The 19,821-nt window shown below is 42.5% G+C and overlaps 1 protein-coding gene across 2 annotated transcripts in view; it reads right to left on the reverse strand.

Moving 5' to 3' along the window:
- Positions 1–19,821, reverse strand: part of NCALD (neurocalcin delta) — a 274,929-nt gene that overhangs the window by 89,262 nt on the left and 165,846 nt on the right. The gene's annotated exons all lie outside the window — the stretch shown is intronic.

A 19,821-nucleotide genomic window follows, 5' to 3' on the forward strand; every position in this document is an offset into this window, starting at 1 on the left:
TGTGTGTGTGTGTGTGTGTGTGTGTGTGTGTGTGTGTGTGTGTGTGTCTGAGAGAAACAGAGACAGAGATAGAGAAAGACAGAGAGAGAGGAAAGGGAAAGTTCTTATTTAGGGCATACTTTGTGCATATTAAACCTACTCCCAACTGTTAGAGTTTCTACCATCAAAACTTGGGAACTTTATGGGGCACCTGGCCGGTTCAGTCAGTGTAGCATGTGACTCTTGATCTCAGGGTCATGAGTTCAAGCCCCACATTGGGTACAGTGCTTAATTAACCATCTTTTTTTTTTTTATTTTTTTTTCAACGTTTATTTATTTTTGGGACAGAGAGAGACAGAGCATGAACGTGGGAGGGGCAGAGAGAGAGGGAGACACAGAATCGGAAACAGGCTCCAGGCTCTGAGCCATCAGCCCAGAGCCTGACGCGGGGCTCGAACTCACGGACCGCGAGATCGTGACCTGGCTGAAGTCGGACACTTAACCGACTGCGCCACCCAGGCGCCCCATTAACCATCTTTTTTAAGTTGGGAACTATGTGCAAGTGAAATGCCACATGTTAAATAAGCTAATGGAATTTCATGAAATTCCCAGAATCCTTAGAGAATAAATTGTAATACATCCAAAAGTATTGCAAAATAAGTGCTATACAACAGCTCTTCATTTATCCAAATAATTAAACTAGTACCCTTTAAGCTATAATATTCACAAAAGACTCCTTAAAGTCTTTCTGGACACTGAGGAGTCATGTGGGTTGAAGATAAAGAAAAAGGAGAAAAGAGACAACAAAATCATTCAATGAATAAAAATGGCCTCTCCTACCATCCTGCCTGCCTTTTCAAAGATTGAACGAGAGAAATAAATTCTTTTCTCAAAGAAAGAGAATTTCTCACAGGAAACTAAGGATTTTGTTTTGGAGAAAAATCTTCCACAAATCATCTCTTTGTATTTAATTTCCCATACAAAAGAAAAGCTGCAAAATGCCACTTTCCCATCATCAACATCTAGTACATTTAAAGCAAATATTGTAATAAGATCTTTGGTTTTGCCTTTTTGGAAAGATTGCTTTAGAACCATAACTCTTCCTTTGCTGTCAGACTGACACCATTGCACATTTATAAATCACAGATCATCAAGGATTCTATCACTTCCTACTTCCAAGGGATAAGGCAATAAACCCCAAAAGAGTAAAGAATCTAGATGTTTCCCTGGTGGTGGCTGTGTTCAAAGTGCAGTTCCTATAAACAGGAAGAGAGAAGCAATCCTGAAATTCATCTTCAGCCCAAAGTCATACATTTTGTTGAGTTTTTGTGCAAAATGTTGGCATTAAGGACTCTTGCTGTGTTAGAATGGAAAGGATATGAACTTTGGGGTTGGGTACACTCAAATCTAAATGTAGGCTTCCCAAACATGGACTTTTTATATCTGTGACTTTGGACAACGTACTTGACCTCTCTGAGCCTTGATTTTATTATCTGTGTAATGGAAATACTAACAACTACCTTGCAAGGTGGTTATAAGAATGATGTTCAAATTAGGAATGCATCTGCTACAGTTAAGGAAATGGAGCAAATGTTCATACTTAATTAATAATTAAAAATGTGCTAATTAAGGTCCAGTTTACCCTGTTACTGCTTTCTGAAAAACAAACTTACATAAAATGTGATTTTCTGTTTTCATTGAATTCCTTAGAGAGCAAATTATAACAGTTCTTAATATCAGCAGAACTCTGAATTTATATTTCCATAGTCTATAAATCCATTTAATAGCATTTGTGACAGTTAAAAGCACTGCATAGAATCCTATTTAGCCTATTAAATTATTTATGCCTTATAAAAAAGGGAAAGTAGGACATTTAGTTTATTAGGTTGCTGATATTAGCTTCTTTTCTAAAAAAGCCACCCCTAAAAAAGCACACGCCACATACTCCAAGAACTGCAAATCTATAGTTTTAATGCAAATTTTTTTCCATAATAACCCTTACACAGATTTGTACAAAACAAATGTTCTAACATGGTAAAAGAGGTGAATCTTGCCTTAATAAAATCAAATGTATATAAATCTTAGTGTAGCAAAACAATCAATTAGAAGATTTAAAGCATAAATACTTCCTCTGGTACATATAAAATGCAATTCAATTATAGAAAAAAAATGATTGATTACTTTTCAGAAAAACATTTGACTAAAGGAGGCAGCTGTCTTGACTATTGTCCCAATAATCAGAATACTTATTTCACTCATTGTGTTTGGGCAACATGATAGACAGATTAATGCTCTCCGCTTCCTCCCCCACCCCCTACCCCCAGATGTCCCTCTTCTAATCCCAAGGAGACTATGAATATGTTATCTTACATATTGAAGGTGAATTAAGGTTGCCAATCGGCTGACCTCAAAATAGGAAGATTATTCTGGATTATCTGATGAGCCCAATATAATCACAAGAGTTCTTAAAAATGGAAGAGAGAGACAGAAAGATGGCAGCATGAAAAGGTGTTGGCCCAATGTTGCTGGCTCTGAAGATGGAGAAAGGGGCCATGAGCCAAATGTGCAGGCAGCCTCTAGAAGCTGGGAAAGGAAAGGAAATTGCTATGATGTGAATGTTTGCATCCCCTTAAAATCCATTTGTCTAGAATCTAACCCCTAATGCTATGGTATCAGGAGGTGGTGCCTCTGGGAGGTGACTGGGTCATGAGAATGAAGCCCTTACAAAGAGGGTCCAGAGAACCTTGTCACCCCTTCTACCATGTAAAGATACAAGAAGTTAGCAACCTTGGAAAGGGCCCTCACATGACCATTCTGACACCCTGATCTTTGACTTCCAGCATCCAGAACTCTGAGAAATAAGTATCTGTCATTTATAAGCCACCCACCTTATGATTTTTTAAAAATTTGTTTTAGACTGAGAATATGAGCAGGGGAGAGGGGTAGAGGGAGAGAGAGACAATCTTTAGCAGGCTCCACACTCAGCATGGAGTCCAACATGGGGCCCAATCCCATGACTCTGGGATCATGATCTGAGCTGAAATCAAGAGTCAGACGCTCAACTGACTGAGCCCCCCTCCCCGATATGAGTCCCTGATATCTTTGTTATAGCATCCCGAATGAACTACAATAGAAGTGGATCCTGTCCTTCCTGTTCTAGAGCCTACACAAAGGATCACAACTCTGTCTATATCTTGAGTGTACCCCAGTGAGACCCATTTCAGATTTCTGACCTCCAGAACTGTTAGATAATAAATTTGTGTTATTTTAAGATTGGGATACTTTATTATAGCAGCAATAGGAAACTAAGACAGGCAAGAATTGTGTACTGAGTACACCTTCTAAGCAAGACTTGATGGAAGAGATAAATAATGAGCTCCTCAAGGAGCTAACAGGACAGAAAAGGGGAGAGAGCAAATAGCCTAGGAGAAGCACAGCAAAGTGCCATATGGCCTCAGGGGAGGGAAATGTCCCTCCCAGTTGGGAGTAAACCCACTGCTAGAAAACCTGCTGCAGTGTCTTTACAGCAGCCTTCCCAGAAGGCAAAGGCCTGCGCTAGTTGAACTCTGGTCATTCCATCAAGTCCTCTGATTCTAGAAATTCTATCTACAAAAAGACTTGCATTGCAAAAATGGTATTTTCAAGAGCTGGCCTGAGTGTGGCTCAGGTCAGAGAACATGCTGAATGACAAGCAAGAAAAGAAACCAAGGGACCACACTGCTCTCTTGCTATCATCTACAGTTAAGATCTGACCCAGCATTACAGGAAAGGGTACATTCTCAGATGGGCTGGAATGAGATGGCTCATATCCAAAGCTATCTGGACGCCTGTCCTATCAAACCTGCCTTGAGGTTGTCTTAGTTTCTTATACTCTTACCTGTGGGAAGCCACAACGGTTTTCATTATGGTACCAACCAAACAACCAAAGTGTGAAGTTCTCTCTGAAGACGCACAGTAACCACTAAAAAGTCACTGAATGGAGTTCCTTTCAGTGGGCTACACAAATCCCAGCACCTCACCACTACTACCAAAACAATCTATGAGTCAAACTCATCACCAAAGCTGTTAGGGCTTTGACTCTTTTACATGTAAAATGAGACGTTCGATTATTGAATTTCCCATAGTGTTAAGTTGCCAATATCCTTGGAGTTCAGCCCAGATATCAGCAACCTCATCAAGAAGAAGTGAGAGCCCACAGTGCCCGGAGGCACTTGTGCCAGGGCTAGAAGGAATCCAGAAACAAGACTTCACATTGGCCTTTTCTCCAAACGATTTTTTATAAGGGATTTCACCATGAAATCCTCAATTGCCTAAAAATTAATGAAGCAGGGATGGGAGAAGCAATGGCTGTGGGGTAATGGCGGGGGGTGGGGGGTGGTTACCCTCGCCAAAGGAGAAGAATCACAAGTCAAGATGAAAGGAAAGTTACTGACAAAGCTGTCTGCTTCGGAATGAATAACAGTGGGAGCTCCAAAAGAATGAAGAGAGGCTTGGAGTCAGAGTCACATAGCAAGAGTCCCTGGTTACAGCCTCTGAGCGACCCAGGGCCTCTCCAGTTCCTAAAGTTACCCTACAGGCTCCAGGAGCCACTTCAGCATCCTATCAGTAACTTTGCTTTTTGCTGAGCCAGCTTGAGTGGGTATCCCATCATCTGAAAGCAAATAAGCTCTATCTAATACAAACACAATCAGCACATCTTTGTCCTTCACTGAATTAGTGCCATTGATTTCTCAAAACTGAAAAGGACCTTGGGGATTTATCTAGCCCAATTCGTTCATTCATTCATTCAATCGTTCATTCAAAAATCTTCAGTGAGTGCTCTCTGTGTGTCAGGCACTGTACTAGGCTGGACGACTATAGCAGTGAATAAGAAAGACACCGAAGTTGGCATTTACAGTTACGAAGAATTACAACATTTAATAAGTAACAAGTGACGTAGAATGGGAGCTACCTGGTGCTAGCCCAGGAGGACCTAACTCAGCCTGGCATTTCATAGAAAAACTCCCTGAGAACATGACGCAGGAATGAAGAAGAAAGAGACGAGGGAGACAGTTGAGGAGTTGTGAGAAAGCAGTGAGTTTGAAATCCTGGGGCTGAGAGGTAGCCTGGCACATTAGAGGAGCTGAAAAGAGGCCAGGATGGCAGAATGCGGAGACGAGTAAGCAGCGCACCATGAGTGAGCTGACTGTGGGGCAGCGTATGTAGGGCTTTGCAAGCCAATGTAGCAAGGCGACTGAATCACTTGCTCAAGGACACACAGCTTGTAGGCGGCACAGAGGAGCCTAAGTCATCTAAGCGCTGATATAAAGACCAATTAACATTTTAAAGTAATGTTCTTTTAAGATTTCTTTTCTGGTTCTAAACACAACACATGCTGATTATAGAGCAAACTCAAAGTGGCACAAAGACCACCGTGGAAATGGCCCCTAGGCGTGTGCGTGCAATATACACCTTGCATCATACGATGAACCTGGGCCAATCCATTCTCCCCAGACACTGGATACCTTTAGAAAGACTTAGGGGGCGCCTGGGTGGCGCAGTCGGTTAAGTGTCCGACTTCAGCCAGGTCACGATCTCGCGGTCCGGGAGTTCGAGCCCCGCGTCGGGCTCTGGGCTGATGGCTCAGAGCCTGGGGCCTGTTTCCGATTCTGTGTCTCCCTCTCTCTCTGCCCCTCCCCCGTTCATGCTCTGTCTCTCTCTGTCCCAAAAATAAATAAATGTTGAAAAAAAAAAAAAAAAAAGACTTAAATTATCAGATTTGTCCAGACTGAGCCATAAAAAAAGTCTCAGGACTAGGGTTCATGGCGAAAATCTGTCCATTACACAAAGGAGCCCATGCCCTTCCCTGTATGTCAGCTGCTTGCCCATTTTTACTGCATAAAACTGTAGACTTGAAGATAACCTAGTGATTATACACAGAAAAGTGTCTCGAAAAAAATGATATCCACACATCCCCCCCATTTCTTCATGGCTTCGTCTCCAGGAAATTTCTAGACATTTCAAAATCAGAAGATGGTGTTTCTATCCTCCGACCACAGAAGCCATTTAGAATGCCTCTGCCTCTCTCCCCGCTCCTGGCTGCTCTGGTTCCTTGGTCAAACCCAAACTGAGCGTTTATGGTAAGGATTCATGCAGCAGAATAGAAGCCCCCTGTTCTTCCTCCTGGGAAGGTGCCCTGCAAGCCTAACGGAACCAGCGTTCCCCGCCGCCCGCCCCCCCCCCCCCCCCGCAGGTGGCATGGCAAGCGACAAGCCCTGGGAGCCTGGGGAGCAGATAAAGAGCTTGATTAAGATGCCATCCTCTTCACAGCTAATTGGCAGATCGTTTTAGGAGTTCATGCCTTAGAATTTGTTCTTTCCTGATTGTCATTTTGTTTCCCTGCCACCCATTAAACGAGTCTCTTTGCCTGTCCTAGCAGTTCCCAACCCAATAATAATTATGGTTTCAGCCTCTTGCCTTGAGTTTCTGACAGCATAAATAATGCAGGTGCACAGAAATAAAGTGTAGCTATGCTGGCTTTTGCTTCTTTAGCCAATCAGCTACCCCCGCCCCCCCAAATAAAAGTAAAGACACTGAATTGATAGATGCATTTGACCGTCCAGCTGCCAAGAGGGCATTGCCAACAATGAGGATTTCAGAATAATAACCCTAAAGAGAGAAGGTTCAGAGCGTCCCATTCACTGTGGCCGCGGGCCTCCTGAAAGAGGCATTGTTCTCAGCAGGTCAGGTAGAAGAGCCCTCCCATGAATGCAGCATTCTGAGGAAACACGAAGCCATCCTTTTTTTTTTTTTTTTTTTAACCATCTGACACCAGAAATTTCAAACGTGATTTGGTTCTTAGGGAGCAAGACTATACCCTCACAGGTGTGGAATAATCAGGCATCTAAGAACAGCAGTTTCTCCGAAAACAGCTGCAGAAAGGATAAAGATACAAGTCGTCCGTTTTAAATCTGTGCCATGGACTCCCCAGCTTAATGTCTGCATTCTGAGAGCTGGGGGGAGGGCTGTGAAATCGGGCTTTCCAGCTGCTGGAAAGAGGAGGGGCCCTAATATGAGGGCGTTGCCTTGTGCCTGAAATACAGTCTTTAAAGTGCCCAAGTTTTAAGAGGATAGAATGTGGCACAGTGAAATGCTCAAAATAAAATATTCACCCGTTCCATGATCCCGCACAAGCCCTTTCCCCCATTCGCCACCCCCCCCCCCCGCCTCATGTTTTCTTCTAACCTTTAATTTGACAAAGAAAAAAAGTAAATATAGTGAGGACTTTGGGGGCTTGCTTTACACTCGGCACTGTGCTGAGTACTTCATGTAAATGATCTCATTTGATCTTCACAATGGCTGCTTGAGGTAAGGATCATTATAACCAACCAGGGAAAACTCCATCTAAGGAGAGTGGCCATCATTTGCCTGAGATGCCTGACCTAATTTGTACAGTTAGACAGTTCACACAAGAGCTGGCACTCAAAATCCAGAAGCCAAAGGTTTTCAGAGCCAAAGGTTTTCCCTTTTTGCCACTCAACGTGGGCTAATGAATGCCTTCTACAAGCCTTCAAAGTCTCCATATATTTCCTTTTCAGTTGCTATGCAAATGCCAATGAATGGATACGGACGGTATAGTTAACCATTCCCTGACTCCCACAGAATTCAGCTACTTCTAGATTTTCCCTATTATAAATGGCACATACAAACATCTTCACACATTTACTTTTTCCTTTGATTTATATCCTGAAGAATAATTCTAATGAGAGTGATTACAAAGTCTTAGGTATGAAAAGTTTGTGCCTGTTGATACTATTTCTGTTCAGATTTTTAAATAAACTAATTAAAAAAAATTTTTTTAATGTTTATTTTTGAGACAGAGAAAGAGCATGAGCGGGTGAGGGGCAAAGAGAGAGAGAAACATAGAATCTGAAGGAGGCTTCAGGCTCTGAGCTGTCAGCACAGAGCTTGATGGGGGGCTCAAACCCACAAACCACGAGATCATGACCTGAGCTGACATTGGACGCTTAACCAACTGAGCCACCCAGGTGCCCCAATAAACTGTTTTAACTGACAGTAGCAAGAAGCAAATATACCACTTCTCCAAAGCTTGTCAGCACTGTATCAGATATATACGTTTATATATATGTCATATATATATAATGATATATATTTATTTATTGTTCTTAGTTTAATAAGTGCCACATAATAACGTGTCATCACTTGGATTTTTATTGCCTGACCGAGCGGACAGGTGGAACATATTTTTACATATGTGTTGTCATTTGTGCTTCCTTGTCTGTATGTTATATTTAAGACCTCTGGTCCTTTATTCACTGAGACCCAGATTTCGATCCCTCACCAGACATCGCTTGGTGCATTCCAAAACTGATCTTTCTCTCCCCTATTCCCAACCCACCCTGGTGAAATGATGATGATGATGATGATGATGATGATGATGATAATGATGATGATGATGATAATGATGATGATGATGATATCACCTCTATGTTAATCCTACCTAAATCCCTTCCTTCCTCATGGGTTTTGCCCAAGACAATGAATACTAGAAAAGACATATAGAACCTTGTGCTACAAAGAGATTCAAGCAAAGAGCTCTAGACGTTCAAGATGGCTCTCTCCACCGGCTGGACAGTACAGTTTCTTGGAGCTTGTAGTAATATTACAGTGGGAAGTATACCTTGGCAACATATTCATAAGTCTTATTCTCTCCATATCCAGGTATTCCCTGGGTTGTGAATAAAAAATCCTTTATGTTTTTGAGGAGAGAAGGCCACCGTGTGCTGGCTGGAGTGTGTTGGGTGGAGTTCTTGCCCCAGCTCTGGAAATGAAGAGCTGTGAAGCTTTTTCTGGGATACTGCTTTCTAGGGGGACAAAAGTTAATTCCTACCTCATAAGGTTGTCGTAAGTCTTAAATGAGAAATATTTGTGCATCACCTGGCATCTCTGTAAAAGCACGTCAAACGGCAGTTGCCTCCCCCCAAAACTTTCTAAGGAAACAAATTATAAAAGATAAACCACAGAACGTATTGCTTGATATTTTCCAGTCATGCCCTGTCCTTAAATATCAAATAAATGAAAGCTATTTAGAAGATAAAATCGTTTAGAAACTTTAAAGAAAGCCGTGTGAACGTGTAGTTATTGACACACTGGGTTGTTCCTTGTCAGCTTCGTCTAGAACATACCTCAGCTCTGTGTGAAGGACAGAAGTGAGCTGGTCACTGGCCTATTTGCCCTTGACTCCATTCCTTCCCTTCTCTGCTCAGCTCTGTTTTGCAGGGAGTGGACCCTGCAAGTTCCACTCTCCGGAATCCTGCCAGCTGACTGCTGACTAGATCCAAGCAGTGGGAGACACTGGTGTGTGTCGGGAGGGGAGAAGCCATCGTTCCCTTCTGCTTCCGGCCACGCATCCAGCAGGGTGGGTCAGTTCCGACAGGGGCCACAGCAGGTGGCTCTGGGCTCCAGTGGTGTTGACTATTCAGCAGCATCAGGAGGCTTGGCAGCAAAAGCAGACTCCAGCAGCTGCCACGAGTGTGTGCCTGGGCTCCCGGACGCCACCGCCACCCTCGTGTCTTCCGGTAGCAGCTGATTCACACTCTCATCCCTGAGTTAACCCACCTCCCCTTGTTTTGTTCCTTCGGGCCTTACTTTTAAAATCAGTCCCATTTTGGGGCACCTGCGTGGCTGTGGGTCAAGTAACCGACTTCAGCTCAGGCCGTGATCTCGCGGTTTGTGAGTTCGAGCCCCGCGGCGTTGGGCTCTGTGCTGACAGCTCAGAGCCTGGAGCCTGCTTCGGATTCTGTGTCTCCCTCTCTCTGCCCCTCCCCTGCTCACACTCTGTCTCTCTCTCTCAAAAATAAATACACATTAAAAGAAATTTTAAAAATAAAATAAAATTAGTCCCATTTTAAATCTCCTTTGACATACTTAGTTTGTATTTTCTTTCTTTTTTAAAAAATTTTTTTAAATGTTTTTATTTATTTTTGAGACAGAGAGAGACTGAGCATGAACAGGGGAGGGGCAGAGAGAGGGGGAGACACAGAATCGGAAGCAGGCTCCAGACTCCGAGCTGTCAGCACAGAGCCCAACGCGGGGCTCGAACTCGCAAACTGTGAGATCACGACCTGAGCTGAAGTCGGACACTTAACCGACTGAGCCACCCTCGCGCCCCAGTTTCCATTTTTCTAATTAAACCTTTACTGATATAATTAGTTAAAAAGTGAATGAGAAATCCCTTTCTGATGACCAAAATCATACTTGACCCAACAAAGCCCATAACATGCAGTCTAGCTGTTTTTATGAACCTTGTGAGGATATAAAAATGTCCTTTGATATTTTGCATTTCTGTAGAGTTCAAAAGTTTTCTGGTGACAAATGGTACCTTCTCACGGAATGCCAGAATCATTCTGGTAAGTAGTTATAGTTTTAGGAAATTAAAAAGATAGTGAGAATGTACAATGTTAAAAAAAATTTCCTGATGTTAGCAAGGCCATTAAATTTTCTACTTAATCAAAAGAAAAGAAAAAGAGAGGGCTAAGAACTGGCTGAAAAACTAGGCCTTAGAACTCCTGTTTAAAAAACTGCAATTCTGGGGTGCCTGGGTGGCTCAGTCAGTTAAGCTTCTGACTTTGACTCAGGTCATGATCTTGTAGTTTGTGAGTTCGAGCCCCGTGTCAGGCTCTGTGCTGACAAGTCAGAACCTGGAGCCTGCTTTGGCTTCCGTGTCTTCCTCTCTCTCTGGCCCTCCCCAACTTGTGCTCTCTCTTCTCTCTCTCTCCCTCTCTCTCTCTCAAAAATAAATAAACATTGAAATTTTTTTTAAAAACACTGCAATTCTATGAGGTACCCACATGAAAAACAAGAAGAATCCTTCAATGTTCTTCCTTCAAGTCTAAGTTTCCACATATAAGGCCTCGCCATTGGCAAATATCAGTCCATCCGACATCCTGAGTTTGGTCCAGGATAATTTCAAGAGCTCTTTAGGACAAAGGTATTAACAATATTTGTGACCAATCCAGACAAGACTTTGAGCAGATACAAATGTAAAGATCATCAGTCTCCAGGCTTCTAATGGTCAACAGCATGGAGAAAAAAACATTTCTAGAAAGAAGGAACCAATGGATGTTTACAGGTCTGATAGGTTCTCAAAATACTAGAAAATTCAGACTGTACTCAGATTGTGCTGCTCTTTAACTGGGGGTTAAGATCAGAATGCAGGCAAGCCCTAGAGAGAAGCCATAAAATTCTCTGAGTGTGGTAGAAGAGGACAACCACCCACTGTCGAAATAATTACATAGGGCAATGCCAATGGAGTCAACTGAAAAAGAAAATTCTGGAAAGATCCCTCAGTCCGCCTTCCAAAATCCTAGGAAGAAAATTAAATGTAGCAGCTTCCATATTGATCTACATGGGGCCAGTTTGCCTTGCAAATTTTTATTTCCCTTTGATCAGCTGTCAAAAGAAACAATGTAAATCCTACAATTATCTTGAACAAAATGTTATTTAATTGTCACGAAACGTCTATATTCAGTCAATTGTTTCTTTGTTCTGATCTCAGAAATAAGGGAAGAAAAAAATACCTTCTGTCAGTAGAGCACAGAACCTATGCTCTATTCTAACTGTGATCTTGGCCTGCTCCCAGCCTCTATATAGAAGCTGGAATGTGTTATTATTACTGGCAGTATTTATTACTGATAAGTGCCAACTTTCCTATCTATTGAGCACTCTCCGTTTCCAGTGGCCTTTTGTACCATGGTCCTGATGGGGCCCATGGCTGTGTCCATGAAGGAAACATTCCCATTGCTATTCTCACAGGGTGATAACAGCTTCCAAATTACGAATAAAACCACCACACTAGGGTACAAATATGCAAAGATCCTGTTTTCCCTTAACAACTCATTAGAAATGTATCTTCTTGTTTTATATAAATCCTTACTTTTTTTTTTTTTTGGCTGAACCACTGTTCCTACCATCTCTTCAGAAAGTGGGTTCATTAAATTTACTTCTCTCCTTCATCAATCAGACCAGTTGAAAAGGGCAAAGAATTGAGCGACTACTGTTTGCCCAGTAGTGTGGACATCTTTTATATTACCTCTTTTACTTAATCCTGACATGCATGCTGTGAGTTGAAAGTCTTATCCCCTCTTATAGGTGACACAACTGAAGGTAATCAACTTGACACGAGTAGAAGCAGAATGAGATGAACCTGACATTTGAACCCAGGTCTGTTTGACCTGCAAATGTAAGCTCTTCTGAGTGTGCCACACTATGGTAGTCAGACTGGACAGAGGTCATCATCATTCCATACAAACTAATAATAAGTCACATGATACCAAAGAGAAATCTCTAGGTTCTTAAGTGCCAGCATCATTCATAGTGAACTTTCCTTCTGAAACGTGATAGGGAATCTTTTCCAAGAGGCAATTATATTGGCATCATTTCCCTTCCTCTCCCTTCTTTGTGAAGTGTCTCAGCTGACTATGCCCACGGATGCAGCCTGCAGAACTTGACAGTCATATCCTACCCTGCAGCGATCCCTCCAGGTTTAGAGGCCACACTGTCTTCCAGCAGCACTTCCCAAAAGGCAAGCCTGAGATCACTTCCTGCATCTGTTGTCACCTCTGAGCAGAAGGCTGGGTCATCCAATTAAGTCAGCACTCAGTAAGGGTGCTCCTCTACCTCTAGTGTGCACAGGACAGTGTGCCAGGGCTCCTTGCCTAGAGGGCTTGTCCTTGAGGATCCACCAGTCACTGCATTCATACAAGGAACAGCCTGAGGGCTACGGAAGTGTGACAACATCTATAAAGACACAGAGGGGCAGCCCCAACAGAAGGAAGATTCTTGAGTAATCTCGTTGGGTCTGGGCCACCACAGAATGTGGATAAATGGAGAGTAATATGATCCTTAGGAGGTGTTTTTCCACCATGACTACGACAGCTCAAGAAAGAAGCTAAGGTCATTCTGAATTGGATCTCGATCATACTTGGGCCCCCAAGTTAAGTCAGACTCCCTCGAAGCTGTGGAGCTAAGTGGCAGGTTATCCTATGGCAGGATAATGTGCCAAGTCATTAATTTCAGTTCTGTCCTTGCTATGCTTTCACACCTCTGTGTAAGAAAAAAAAAAAAAAAAAAGTAGGCGGGGACACCTGGGTGGCTCAGTCACTTTAGCGGCTCAGGATTTTGGCTCAGGTCATGATCTCATAGTTCATGGGTTTGAGCCCTGGGTCAGGCTCTGTGCTGGCAGCACGGGGCCTGCTTGGGATTTTCCGGCTCCCTCTCTCTCTGCCCCTTAATGACTCCCTCTCTCTCTCTCTCCCTTAAAACAAAACAAAACAAAACAAAACAAAACAAAACAAAACAAAACAAAACAAAACAAAACAAAACAACAGTAGGCAGAATCTGAGTTCTCTTGACTGAGAGCAGGGATCTGCAAACCTTCTGTAAAAAGCCAGATAGTAAATATTTTAGGCTTTGCAGGCCTATCGACCTTTGTCCAAGTACTTAACTCTGTTGTTAACAGCAAAAAAGCAGCCCTAGACAATAAATAATGGGCATAGTTGTGTTCAAATAAAACTTTATTTAAAAGTTAAACAGGAGGCAGGCTGGATTTAGCCACAGGTCACAGATTTCTGACTCCTGACTTAGAGGATTTAGATCTCAAGGCCAAAAGATATTAACTAGAGACTATCTCCCTTATGGTTTTTGTTTCCAGAAATGTAAGCTCATGAAATGTGATCAGAGGAGAGGAGAGGAGAGAGTTGAGGGCCTTTGGAAGTCAGAGAAAATCACTGAATTACAATGATAAAATATTTCCAAGGTTCATGGGGTTCTATTAATAGCTGGGACCAGCCCCTACCCCAGCATCTAAAATAAATGGGGATATGGTATGACCCCAAAGAGAAATGCCTTCATGGTCTACCCAATAAGGCTGAACCCTGGGAATCAGGTTATTTATCTTCGGTAATAAGTTCCATTCCTAAATGGGGCATGGTAGCAAACCCCCCCCCCCCCAAAAAAAAAAAGACAACAACAAAAACCCACAACACTTCAGGAGACTACAGGAATTTCAGTAATGAGCATTTATTTCAGCTAAGAGCACTTTACCATCCTGAGTGTTTTGCTCTGCAAAAGACTTCCCGGATCTTCCCAGGATTCCTAGATTGGAGGGTCAGCAATGTATCTGGATGAAGAAAGGTCAAGTAAAGCTGAGATGAAAATCATATTTAATTAGATTTTTCATCATGCGTAGTGTAAAATCATCTGCTACGTGCCCAATAGTGCAAATTACTCTTGCTCTTAATTCTTTCAGGGAAAGAGAGAGGGGGAAGACAGACAGACAGAGAAGGGGAGAAAGAGAGATAGAGAGAGACATGAATATGCATGTAGATGCTTTGGAATCTTTGGATAGATCGAATTTTAACCATAAAGTAAGTAATGCAAGATGGCTCAGTAGTATATTTTCCTTTCAACTACTGTTTACTATTTATAAAAGCGCTTATTGGCAAACAAACTGTCACAGCCTAATTTAGAAGGGTTTTTGGTTAGCAGTTGAGCAGATATTGGGGTACCCCGTAAACCATCTTGCCTCGGCTTCAAAAGCACTCTTGTGCAGAGTCATTGCTGAAATGTTCACAGAGAAATTTCAAGACCACATAACTGTTCTTTTGGTGTATAAATAGCTATCCAAGAAATAGATGAAAGCTTAGTTCACTACTCTGTTAGTGTATTAGTTTCCTGCGGCTGCTGTAACAATATTGCCACAAACTTGATGACATAAAACATCAGAAATTCATTCTTTTAGAGTTCCGGAGGCTACAAGACTGAAATATGTATTTTTGGGCCAAAATAAAGTTGCTGGCAGGGCCAAGCTCTCTCCAAAAGCTCTAGGGGAGATTCTGTTCCTTGCCACTTGCAGCTTTCGGTAGCTGTCAGCTTCTTCTGTCACTAAAGTATCACCTGTGTCACCTTGCCTTCTCTTCTGTGTCAGATCCCCCTCTGCCTTTCACTTACAAGGACACTCACGATTGCGGTTAGGACCCACCCAGATAACCCAGGATAATATCCCACCTCAAGATCCTTAACTTAATCACACCTGCAAACACCCTTTTCCACATCTGGTGGTTCTGGGGGTGCGGACCTGATACTCTTAGAAGCTACTATCCAATTTACTGTAACTATCCAGCCTAACAAGTCCTGGAACCAATAGTATTTAAGATTAATATTTACGATTACAGCTTCTGCCTTGTTTCTGTGATCATGTGGATCTGTGACACCCTCCAATGGCGGGAGAACTTCCCAAAGATACAGATACATAGATACCCATAGATCGTCACCACATTGTGCCACTCAAAGGATCCATGCTGCATTCGGTGGGAAAGGCATGTCCTGGAATTGAGCAATACTGTGGCTCCAAGTATTACATTACATTGAAATGGTTTCATGTCTGACCCAAATACCCAGAGCTGTGCTGGGAAAGGAAGGATTCCTTTAAAATCAGCCTCTGGGACCAAGAATATACTCCCCCAATCATCTTCTTCCTCATAATAACACACTGTCAACCACTAAATTTTTCCTTTAGTTCTTAAACAAATTGCATCTTCTATTTCAACCACCTTGTATTCACAACTTGAGATTTAGTTCTGTAGAACTCCCCAGATGGGCACAATTTATTTCCTGAAAGGAGATTTTATGATTTTCCCCCTTTTGAAAAATGTGTGTTTGTTTTTGAGAGCGCGTGCACATGCAAGAAGGGGAGGGGCAGTGAGAGAGGGGGACAGAGGATCCGAAGCAAGCTCTGTGCTGAACCCTGAGATCATGACCTTAGCCGAAGTCAGACACTTAACCAACTGAGCCACCCAGGTGCCCCTTATGATTTTTCTGAGTGAGCATTGTGATAGGTGCCAGGAATGCAATGGGCAGGTGGAGGAGACAAAAGTAATAATAAGTAGATGATTTCAATATAACATGGCGACTGAGAACTAACTCCATCACCTTCCACCACCCCCATTTGGACCATTTCTCACCTTGATCACTGCACTGTCTCCTAACAGGCCTCTACTTCTGCACTGGCCCCATGTTATGGACTGAATGCTTGTATAGAACCCCCCTCCACCCAAACTGGTATGTTGAATCCCTACCCCCTAATGTGATGGTAGTAGGAGGTGGGCTGCACGGGAGGTGCTTAGGATGAGATGAGGCATGAGAGTGGAGCCCTCCCGAAGGCATTAGTGCTCTTATAAGAGTCCCAAGAGTGCTCGCTTCCCCTCTCTGCTCTCCACAGTGTCAGGATAAGTCAGCAGTCTACAGCCTGGAAAAGGATCCTCACCAGATCCCAGCCACGCTGTCACTCTGATCTCAGACCTCCAGCCTCAAGAAGTCAACTTCTATTGCGTACAAGCCACCCAAGTCAGTCTCTGGCACTTGGTCACAGCAGTCGGAACAGACTAAGACACCCCACTCAGTCTATTCTCTGTAACACAGCCAAAACAATCCTGTGACAACCCATGTCAAACCAAGTCATATCCCCTGCACAGAACCTACCAGGGATTTCCCATCTCACTTGGAGTAAAAGTCAAAATCTTTGCAAGCCTCCCAAGACTCTGCCGGTCTGCTAACTGCTTCCTCTCCTCCTTAACTAAACCCAGAGCACAATCCTTCCTCAGGGCTTTCGTCCTTAATGTTCCCTCTGTGCCGTAAGCTCTCTCCCCAGAACCTGCAGGACTCACGCTCTTAACCTCTTTATGATGCTGACTCCCGCATCATTCTCAGTGATGCTTCCTCTGATTGCTGGATTAAAAATTGCAGTGTATTCCCTGCAATGTACAACCTAATATCTTTCTCTCCTTTGTTTTTTCCCATAACATTTATCATTGGCCAATTTATTATATGTCTTACTCATTTTTTAAAGTGATGTATTTTCCCTGTGTACAATGTAAGTTTCCTGAGAGCTGGGATTATTGATGGTTTTGTTCACTGTCTATTTTGTATACCCACTATCTAGAATGCTGACATCGAGTAAATGATGAACACATATTTGTCGGATGGAAGGGTAATGAATGGCTGGATGGATGGATGGGAGGATGCATAGATGGAAAGATAGGTGGATGAATGGGTGGATGTCTACACAGGGTATTACGGGAGTGAAAGATGAGGACACACAACCTAGCCGGAGGCAATGGGCTTTAGGAAGGCAAATACTCCACTCCCCTGGTCACACTCTTCATGGGTTAATTAGACAATGATTATTAGGTCTCTTTCCCACTTTGATTCTTCATGACAGTTTTAAGTGTTAATTTTAATTTTTCCAAAAGCTATTTTTCTAGATAGCCTAATTGTCACTGCATAAAAGGTCAGCCTATTGGGTCTCATCTTTTAATAAAAGAAAAATGAATAAGTCACCTAGAGTCCAACAATTCCTTTATAATATTTTGACAGAAGATAACTTAAAGGATTTATAGGGAGCCTTTACGCATTGCACAAGATTTTCATGGTCACTATCCATTTTATTCCACAGTGTTATAAAGACTCCACTATATTTTACAGGCCTGGTTTTTATAAAGTTAACCTATGTTAGTTACATCCTGTAACATTTTGTGTATTTCTGGCATTAACTGTTTGTTACAAGAGCTTTCCTCTGTATGATTCAGCGAATGAATCATTTGGTCCTATCTTTATCTCGGTGGTCATATTCACCTAAAGTTTTCCATAAAACACTTTTTAATTAAAGAAGCAATTTAATTGTTGAAGATATATCATTCCCAGTGCATTTTCCTCTATGTGGTACACACACATGCACACACAGGCGTACCCACACACACATACAACGTAAAGTGGTTCTTTAAATTCTGAATTATTAAAACAGAATCTAGCAAATACTCTAGGCTGAAACATATTGACAGCATACATGTTTTTATACCACTACACAACAAACATCCCACACTGCATCATCTGTTCTGATCCTTGCTTCTTCAGACATCCTGCAATATTTTCTTCTTCTATTCCAATAGTATGAGCTCACCAAAACAAAGGTATTTTGTTTGTCACTATAAATACTTTTTATGTATTACTTCAACCATCTTTAACAGCATCAGGAAGAGCAAGTATTTACCCAGTCATATGAGGCTTTTTTTTTTTTTACTAACAAGTAAAAAATCTCAAAAGAGGCTTTTTTAAAAAATTTTTTCTAATGTTTATTTTATTTTTGACAGAGAGAGACAGAGCATGAGTGGGGGAGGGGCAGAGAGAGAGGGAGACACAGAATCGGAAGCAGGCACCAGGCTCCCAGCTGTCAGCACAGAGCCCGACGCGGGGCTCGAACCCACAAACCGCGAGATCATGACCTGAGCCGAAGTCGGACGCTCAACTGACTAAGCCACCCAGGCGCCCCTCAAAAGAGGCTTTTAAATATTTGTCAGTAAATTTGGCAAACATTTTAAGTACTGTTGAGGGGCTCCTGGCTGGCTCAGTTGGCAGAACATGTGACTCTTGCTCTTGGGATTGTAAGTTCAAGCCCCATGCTGGGCGTAGAGATTCCTTAAAAAGAATAAAATCTTAAAAAAAAAAAAAAAAAAGTACTGGGGCACCTGGGTGGCTCAGTCGGTTAAGCATCCAACTTTGGCTCAGGTCATGATCTCACGGCTCGTGGGTTTGAACCCCACATTGGGCTCTGTGCTGACAGCTCAGAGCCTGGAGCCCGCTTTGGACTCTGTGTCTCCCTCTCTCTCTGCCTCTCCCCTGCTCATGCTCTGTGTCTCTTTCTTTCAAAAATAAATAAACATTAAAAAACAATAAAGTACTGTTGAGAATCACACGTCTCTACCCACCACTGGTGGGGGGGGGTTGGTAAACTGTAGAGGTTTGTTTCATGTTCTAGGTGTTTAGTTTTTAAGTGAATTATTAATCACAGTAACTTCCTAATGTCCTTGAGCTTATATTACAAGACACAATGGATACTTGGGTGACATTCATCATCAAGAATAGGGAAGGTAATTCACTTTGCAAAAATGTTTTGGCAACTTGCTAGCTTGGATGAGATTGTGGTTGTTTTCGGTATTGTATGATGGCTGACAATGAGCATACACCAGCAGTAACAGAAACATCGCTTGGCTGTTTCCTGGGCTTGGTGCGTGCTTGCGTCACTAACATTACCCCCACTGATCATTTCTTTGCAAGAATCATTCTGGAAGTTGCTTGTTCACTCTGTCAGAGGAAGGAAGACAATGAAATCTTTAAGTTAAACACGGGGCAATGTAAAGCAATGTGCTGAAAGTGGACAAGCAAGCCAGGGGGGGTCTCTCTGCCCCTCGGGGATGTGGGCAGCCCCTCAATCCTCGGGAGACCACATGGGGAATATGTGATGCAGGGATGCCTGACATACAAAAAAATGACAGAATGTGCTAGGCTCAGTCCGTATTTAAAATGTTGGTAAAGCTTAATTTTTTTTTTGCTTTTTCACTTCTTCTTTTGTATTTTTTAGAAAAAAAAACCTAAATAATTTTCTTTTTGCAAGCAGTAGATTATCTTGTGTACTCTCTAGAGTATAGTGGGCCACTTATTTTAGGGGCCACTGATCTAGTGGGAAGAGTACTAGCCACTTAGAGGGAAATTTCCTCATAAGCCTGCCAAGACAATGGTCTGTAAACTAAAAAGCCACAGCAGTGAAATAAATGATTTTTACTGTTCAGGAAGATCTGTCTACCTGTGTCACTTAAATTATCTTAACCTAAGTCCATTGCCTTTTTGTGCACTCACTCTCAAAGCAATCCCCAATTCCCCAGAGAATCAGAATTGCGATAACCTGATAGACGAAACCTACCAAAGGATATCTGAAACCCTGAGTAGATG

This window comes from Herpailurus yagouaroundi, unplaced genomic scaffold (genome assembly GCF_014898765.1).
Source record: "Herpailurus yagouaroundi ecotype Mexico unplaced genomic scaffold, PumYag 186, whole genome shotgun sequence".
In the NCBI taxonomy this organism is placed as follows: Eukaryota; Metazoa; Chordata; class Mammalia; order Carnivora; family Felidae; genus Herpailurus; species Herpailurus yagouaroundi.